The following is an 8,759-nucleotide window of genomic DNA, read 5'->3' as shown; positions in this document are numbered from 1 at the left end:
GGTAGTCTAGTGGTTAAGACTCCACTCTTCCACTGCAGGAGTCAAGGGTTCAATCCCCGGTCAGGGAACTAAGATCCTTCATGCTGCATGGCATTGCCAAAATAATAATAATTATTATTATAAAAAACCTTCAGATCCTTTTTTTTTTTTGCAATATGTGCTTTATTGTAGTGGTCTGGAACTAAACTTGCAATGTATCAGGTGTGCCCATAATCTTAATGTGGCTCTGTGTGTGCACGGTGGTGGTTCAGTTCAGTTCAGTTGCTCAGTCGTGTCCGACTCTTTGCGACCCCATGAATCGCAGCATGCCAGACCCCCCTGTCCATCACCATCTCCTGGAGTTCACTCAGACTCACATCCACCGAGTCCGTGATGCCATCCAGCCATCTCATCTTCTGTCGCTAAGTTTACTCGCTAAGTTGTATGCAGCTCTTTTGTGATCTCATGGACTGTAGCCCTCCAGGCTACTCTGTTCATGGGATTTTCCAGGCAAGAATACTGGAGTGGGCTGCCGTTTCCTTCTCCAGGGGATTTTCCCGACCCATGGGTCGAAACTCCATCTTCTGTGTCTCCTGCATTGGCAGGTGGATTCTTTACCACTGAGCCACCAGGGAAGCCTGGTGTGTGTACCCATACACATGCGCTAACTCTGCCCACTTAGAGATCTGGGAACAGTGACACCCAACAAGCACTCCGAACACCCAGGTGATGGCTTCTAAATACTATATTTAATACAGTAGATGACCAGCAAGGATCTCCTGTATAGCATAAGGAACAATACTCAGTATCCTGTAATAATCTATAAAAGAAAATAATCTGGAAAGAATGTATATGTATATATATATATACACACATCAGTTACAATGTAATTTTAAAAAAAACACTATATTTAGGATGATCTTTAACCCTAGACTGGAGATATTTGTCTGTAACTGTCTCATCCAGTAATCTTATCTTATTTTTGTGGGCTTCTGGCCCCTTAGGGCATAAACACCTACCCATGAGCCATGGAAATGTCCCCGATAAGCCAAGCCATTGCCAATATCTCCCCTTAGACCCCACTAACACTGAGATGGCATAAATACTAAAGCTTTATGATTCTACTTCTTCCAAAATAAGACTTGGCAGTCCAGTGGTTAAGACCCCATGCTTCCCCTGCAGGGGATGAGGGTTCGATCCCTGGTGGGGGAACTAAGATCCCCATGCCTCTCAATATGGCCAAAACAAAAGACTGTAAAACTCAAAGATTAAACAATATCAATAACAATAATAATAACTTAAAGGATGATAACCTAATAACCGAAAGTTGGATACGACTGATGCGACTTAGCATGCACACACGACCGGAAAATATGTGTGTGGTGACTCGACACAGTTAACCAACAAAATCTGTCTAAAGGCAAAGGAAAGGAGGAAGAACACAGCCAAGGTCTTACTCTCTACAATGCTCTGCCCCCAAGCTGGCCCCCATCTAGATTACCCCAATTCCACATCACCAAGTCCCCCATTAAACTTACTCTAACCTTCACAGTTCTTCACAGTATAGCAGCACATCTAAATGTCCTTCATCTTAGGCATTGTCACTGTCTGTTGAACCTGATGCAATGGTGACTTTTCTTAACAGCAGCCCTCATTCCAAAAGACCCAAGTGGCAGCTGCACGCACAGACATAATCCGTGCAGCTCAGGGCTGGTGGTCATGAGGGGCATGGGACAAGGGCCTGGGGTGGACTGTCTGGCCATCCCACAACCTGTACATGCCATTCTGAGAGCTACTCTCCTGTTCATGTGTTTCCCACATCTTTCTTTTTTTAATTAATTTGTTTTTAATTGAAGGATAATTGCTTTACAATATTGCATTGGTTTCTGCCATACATCAACATGAATCAGTCATGGGTACACATATGTCCCCTCCCTCTTGAACCTCCTTCCCATCTCCCACCCCTTCCTACTCCTCTAGGTTGTTACAGAGCCCCTGGTTGAGTTCCCTGAGTCAAACAGCAAATTCCCATTGACTCTCTATTTTATATATGGTAGCGTATATGCTCCCATGCTACTCTCTCCATTCGTCCCACCCTCTCCTCCCTCCCCCTCTCCCATGTCCGTAAGTCTGTTCTCTATGCCTGTGTTTCCCTTGTTGCCCTGCCTATAGGTTCATCAGTACCATCTTCCTAGATTCCATATATATGCATTCATATATATTTGTTTTTCTCTTTCCAACTTAACTTCACTCTGTACAATAGGCTCTAGGTTCATCCACCTCATTAGAACTGATTTGAATGTGTTCCTTTTTATGACTGAGTAATATTCCATTGTATATCCCGCATCTTTCTTGATTCAACAGTTTTACCGTCATCATCTGCCCTACTCAATCACGGCGAGTATGAAGGGTCACTGACGCCACAGGCAGGCCAGGAAAACACTTGACTTTATTGCAGAACAGATTCTCGGGGACAGCTTTTGTCTCCTTGTAAATTCCAGAGGCGAGAGGCCTTGTTGATTGCAGGGTAGGGGCTGCAGGCCCAGCTCAGGTGAGGCATCTGGCTCCACACAACCAGATCAGAGCAGCTCTTACAACTGAGGATACAGAGACTCCCAGCTCCTTTCCCTGTGAGCTACAGAGGTGTCATCTCTAAGGAAGCCCCCAGACAGAGCCTCAGACCAGTCCCACCTGCCAATCATCTAGGAGGGAACATTGAATGGGCAAGCAGCCCAAAGCACTCAGCACACCATGGGCTTCTCCCTACCATTTGGGGAGACATGCTGTTCTTTAGACACTAAGTCTTGCTGACTCGTTTACAACCCCATGGACTGTAGCCCACCAGGCTCCTCTGTCCATGGGATTCTCCAGCCAAGAATACTGGAGTGGGTTGCCATTTCCTTCTCCGGGGGATCTTCCTGATCCAGGCATTGAACCCACGTCTCCTGCATCTCCTGTGTCTCCTTCATTGGCAGGCATATTCTTACCCCTGAGCCACCAGGGAAGCCCTTGGGGAGACGTAGGACTGAGCAAAGCACAGAAGCTGCAGAAGCTGCCGAGTTGGGGCAGAAGCAACTCTGGCCTCGAAAGGGTTAAAAACCCACTCTCTGTCCGTGGCTCCGTTCCAAAGGGTCTCCGTTAACACCAGAGGTCTCCTGATATCTCACTCGCTTTAATAGATTTTTTCCATTGACGTCTCAGTTTATTGACTATCATTTCCTTTTCTGCAGGGGAGCTATTTTCTGGGTCACTGATCCAACCAACTTAAAAGGGGTTGCATTGATTAGGTTTTATTGGTGGTGACTTGCACAGAGACTTGCTCCTACCTGCTAAGGGCTCCTTTGTTTCCCCCACCCCACCCCTACCCCCACCGCTTCTGTTGACTTACGGGAGGAACAAAGGTGGATCGCTTAGGTGCTGGGCTTTATGGGGTGATGGAGAACTTCTGGTCACACTGCTTTAAGCTCCCGGCAGCATTGGGATGAAGGCCCTTAAACACACACACACAGAGGAATTAACGTTAGCCAAGCCTGAGCAAAGGTATTTATAGAAGAAAATCCAGAAACTCCTTCACTTTGTTTACTGAGAGTTTACTGAGCTCCCACTGTGTGGAATCATCGTAAAGAACACCGTCCTAGTAACACTGACAGGTTGCGAAACCTTTTTGAGTGTATTATCTCACTTCACGCTCACATCTCTAAAGGATCAGGACAACCAGGTTCTAAAAGAACCTGCCCTGGGACTTCCCTGGTGGTCCAGCAGTTAAGACTGAGCTTCCACTGCAGAGGGCTCAAGTTCAATCCCTGGTCAGGGAACTAAGACCCCACGTGCCATGCAGTGTAACCAAAAAGTAAAAAATAAAGATAAAAGAATCTGCCTTACATCACACAATTAGTTTAGTGGCAAGCTCAGACATGGACACCATCCCTTGTCTGCCTCCAGAGTCTCCATTCTCCTATGCTGAGAGCCCAAGAGGATACCAAGAGGGAGAAGGCAAAATTAATATTGAGTGTTGGTATAGGATTATTTATGTCTGGGCAGCGCACATGCCACTAATCAACACAGAGGGAAGCCGGGCAGGAGCAGGAGCAGAAAGGCTTCCACACCCTCAACTTCCAGGTGAGGAAACAGGAGTCCCAAGGATATAAAATCACGTGCTCAATTCAGACAATGAATTCTTTCATCCTTTCGTTCATGCATTTTCCACACCAAGCGCTCGTATGTGTTCTCACTAGAACTTCCGTGGCAAGCAAGCGCTTGAGTGCAGAGGTGTAGCCAATGCCTATGGGGACATTCATCCATGGAGAGATAGCATCTCTCTGGGCAGCCTTTGATCCTTCTCTCTTCTGGATCACCGATCTAACCCTTTTCCCTACAAGCTTTCCCACCCCTGTGAAGCCTGTGACTGTGTGCAGAGCGGCCTGATTCCGGCCAGCCTCCCAAATCACCAAGTCCTCCCGACCTGGTCTTGGTCGAACATCAGAATGCCCCTTCTGTCCCATGTTTCACCCTCATCTTGGGCCATTTGAGATGCAAGTTGACCTTGTCTGAAAGGACAGTCACTGCCACCCAGAATCCTTCTGAAAACCAAGTGCCAAGGGGTGTAAAACAAGAATTGACTGACACAATTCAACCCAGTGAGCGAGGGGTCGGGAACTTGTACTTGCCCGGGTGAATATTCTTTATTTATTTATTTATTTATTTTTATTTCTTGACCATGCTGCCCACCGTGTGGGAGCTTGGTTCCCCAACCAGGGATGGAACCCACGTCCCCTGCAGTGGAAGTGCACAGTCCTAACCACTAGACCACCAGGGAAGTCCCTGGCTGGGGTGAATACTCTTTAGCATAGGAGGGGTGGCATGGTGAGGAGCCATGTACACATCTGTGTGTTTGCATTTGAGGTCTATGGATTTTGTCCCACTGCCACCCCCCTGCATCCACCAACAGCACCCCACCCCATCCCCACTTGTGTGCTCATTCAGGAAGCTTCTATTCACCCAGCATCTCCTCTGCGGCCACCATTGCCCTGAGATCCGGTGATTCAGGGATGAACAAGACACACAGTCTCTACCCAGGAGAAACTCGTGGCCAAATGTGGGAGAAAAACACATGTGCAAAGAATTATAGCTGTGTGTGGTAAGCACCAGAATCGACATATTTGCAAGGGAGGGGAGACAGAAAAACCTCTCATAAAACACCACGTCTGAACTGAGTTAAGAACAAATCAGGGTTCACCCAGTGGGCTGAGAGTGAAGGAGGATGTTCCAGGCAATAGAGAAACATGCCGGGGCATGGCGTGCTCTTAGAACTAGAAGAGTCAAACTCAAGGGAGGCAGAGATGTAAGCAGGGGCGGAGCTCAGTGGGCGGGGTCTGCTGCTAAAGGCTGAAACTAGGGGACCTCAGTCTAAGGTCTGAAAAGACCAATCTTTCAGGTCCAAGTGTGGGAAACTCCTTCCAAGGGAGGTAGGTTCTTTTCTAGCTCTAGCTGGAATCACCATGTTTCAATCTTCTCCATCCTACCCTCTCTCCTTCAGGGTCCTGCAATGCAAAAATCAGAGTTTGCTCTCTGTGAATGAGAGAATGTAATCATCTGAATTAAATAAGTCAAATCAATTTCTTTTCCTAGGCAGGAAGCTTGGCACACTTCAGAGAGAATTCCAGCAAACCCTCCAGAAATAAATAGAGGGCCCAAGATCCACCCAAATGAGCAGTGGCTACAAAGGGTCAGCCAGTTACCAGAAGCCATTTTCTCTGCATAAATCTGCAGCATTACCATATCTGTGCATTACAAAAACACATAAAGGCTATTTATAGGAGGAATAGCAGTGGGTGTGTGCCAAGTACTCGCACCAGGGAGAGGAGTCCCAGAACCTCCACGTATGGCACACGCTACACATGTGTGGACACATGCCCCTGCTAGGTCCCACATCCAAACTCAAAAGGGAGAAGGAAGTTTCTGGGGCCTGTTTTAAGGTGATGGTCACACATACACACATACTTCTCACATACAAGCACAATCACACCCATCCACACTTGCACACACACTACACACTTTCACATATATACTCACACATTTTCTGTGCTCCAGAGAAACAAGACTAGCTTATATGTTAAGGTGCATATGGGCTGGTGAACTCCAGGTCTCATCCAAAACTGGGTCCTTCGCTGCCCAGCAGAGCAATAAGGCTTGGGTGACATCAGCAATGCCGTCCTGTTCCCACAACTAGACTCATGAAAAGTTCACTCTTTTTCCCAGGATGCTTTTGGAGCTATTTTTTGTGCAGTTTATCAGAGTAAAACATATGCCCAGAAACATGCGCAGATCATAAGCGTAGGTTCGATGCCTTTTCACAAAGACCATTCTCAGAACAAGAGGTGGAGCATTTCCTGAACCCCAGATGCCCCCACATGCCTTCTGCCCCAGGAACCACTCTCCTAGCTTCTAAAAGTGTTGCCTGGTTTTGAACTTTTTGTTATACATATATCTACTCTTTTTTAGATCCTATTCCTATATAGGTCATTACAGAGTATTGAGTAGAGTTTCCTGTGCTATACAATAGGTTCTTATTAGTTATCTATTTTATATATAGTAGTGTGTATATCAGAGAAGGCAATGGCAACCCACTCCAGTGTTCTTGCCTGGAGAATCCCAGGGATGGGGGAGCCTGGTGGGCTGCTGTCTATGGGGTTGCACAGAGTCAGACACAACTGAAGGAACTTAGCAGCAGCAGCAGCAGCAGCGTGTATATGTCAATCCTAATCTCCCAATTTATCCCTCTCCCCAACCACTGGTTTTTAACCTTATGTAAATGGAATCAGAAGTTCACTCTGATGTCCGTAATGGCATCCACAGAATGAAAAAATTAATCACATTGATGCCATAGGACAAAAAAAAAAAAAAAAGATTAGGAATCAGAAGTGTAAAGTAGCATTTGTCATGCCTTTTAGATAAAGGATGACCAAGGGCTTTGAAGGGTAAAAATGCACTCCATGGATGCAAGGAGTCCTCTGATTCATCAGGTGAAACTAGCCACCCAGACTGACGCCAGACTTCTTGCTGCTAGAGGTGGGCCCTGGGCTTTCCTGGTGGTCCAGTGGTTCAGAATCCACCTGCCGATGCAGAGGATACAAGCTTGATCCCTGGTCTGGAGAGATTCCACATGTCATGGGGCAATTAAACACATGCACCGCAACTACTGAGCCTGTGCACCTAGAACCCATGCTCTGCAACAGGAAAAGCCACCGCAACAGGAAGCCCAAGCACAGTGCCTAGAGAGTTGCTCATGGAAACTAGAGGAAGTCCTCGAGTAATATCAAAGACCCAGCACAGCCAAAAACAAACAAATACTATTTTTAAGCAAAAACAAGGGGGCCCTGGAAAAGACACCAGCAGACTCTTCCTTCCTTGAACATTTTTCAAAGTGGATTTAAGACCATCCCTTTGAATGTGAACTCAGATCTGGGTCAGAGTTTCAGCTCTGCCACTAACTTCCCGACTCTGGGAAGCCACTTCACTTCTCCACACCTCTGCTATCTCACTGTACAGTGGGGGTGAGAGCAGCAATAGCTGAACTTTCTTGAGCACTTGCTATGTGCCAGGCCCTGCTCCAACTCACTCCCTCCTCTAGACAAGGGCTCAGCAAACTACAGCCTGGCCAAACCCAGTACCCACTCCCACCTGTCTGTGTACAGCTCACAAGCTAAGAACTATCCTCACATTTTTAAGTGGTTAAGCAAAAAAATGATATTTTGTGGCACACGAAAATCATAAGATACTTAAATTTCAGTGTTGCTAAGTAAAGTTTTATTGGAACACAGACATACACATTCATTTAGATCTATGACTGCTTCCAGAGTAGCTGTGACACAGACCTTATGGTCCACGAAGCTTGAAGTATTTACTATCTGCCTTTCTCAGAGAAGGCGATGGCACCCCACTCCAGTACTCTTGCCTGGAAAATCCCATGGACGGAGGAGCCTGGTAGGCTGCAGTCCATGGGGTCGCTGAGTCAGACACGACTGAGAGACTTCACTTTCACTTTTCACTTTCATGCATTGGAGAAGGAAATGGCAACCCACTCCAGTGTTCTTGCCTGGCTTATCTACATGGGCTTCCCTTGTGGCTCAGATGGTAAAGCATCTGCCCGCAATGTGGGAGACCCAGGTTTGATTCCTGGGTTGGGAAGATCCCCTGAAGAAGGAAAGGGCAACTCACTCCAGTATTCTTGCCTGAAAAATTCCATGGACAGAGGAGCCTGGTAGGCTACAGTCCATGGGATCGCAAAGAGTTGGATGCGACTTCACTTTTCTTTTCTACATAAAACCTTTGCTAAGGGACCCAGTGGCTAAGACTGCACAATGCAGGGGGTCCCGGGTGGGTTCAATTCCTGTTTAGGAAACTAGATCCCACATGCTGCAACTAAAAAAAAATTGCTGAGGGACTTCCCTGGTAGTCCAGTGGTTAGGACTCAGTGCTTTCACTGTCAAGGCCAGGGTTCAGTCCCTCATTGGAGAATGAAGATCCCGCAAGCTGTACTTGCTCATGCTCGTGCTCGGTCACGTCTGATTCTTTGTGACCCCATGGACTGTAGTCCACCAACCTCCTCTGTCCATGGGATTTTCCAGGCAAGAAAACTAGAATGGGTTGCCATTTCCTCCTCCTGGGGATATTCCCAACCCAGGGATCGAACCCACATCTCCCCTGTCTCCCCTGAACCACCAGGGAAGTCCACAAGCTGCACAGCCCAGCCAAATAAAAAAGCATTATCTTTTGATCTA

At 47.0% G+C, this 8,759-nt stretch overlaps 1 long non-coding RNA gene across 1 annotated transcript in view; it reads right to left on the bottom strand.

The window, feature by feature from the left end:
* Positions 1-2,408: 2,408 nt before the first annotated feature.
* The window catches only part of LOC121820625 (uncharacterized), a 33,021-nt gene continuing 26,670 nt past the window's right edge, over positions 2,409-8,759 (bottom strand). The window contains exons 2-3 of the long non-coding RNA XR_006061229.2: positions 3,368-3,469; positions 2,409-2,614 (exon numbers count right to left, since the gene is read on the bottom strand). This is a non-coding gene — a long non-coding RNA (uncharacterized LOC121820625). The remainder of the gene's footprint in view (positions 2,615-3,367; positions 3,470-8,759) is intronic.

The sequence above is a fragment of the Ovis aries genome, chromosome 11 (assembly GCF_016772045.2).
Source record: "Ovis aries strain OAR_USU_Benz2616 breed Rambouillet chromosome 11, ARS-UI_Ramb_v3.0, whole genome shotgun sequence".
Taxonomy (NCBI): domain Eukaryota; kingdom Metazoa; phylum Chordata; class Mammalia; order Artiodactyla; family Bovidae; genus Ovis; species Ovis aries.
Note: the sequence above shows the minus strand (reverse complement) of the source record. Positions and strands in the feature narration are given on the sequence as shown.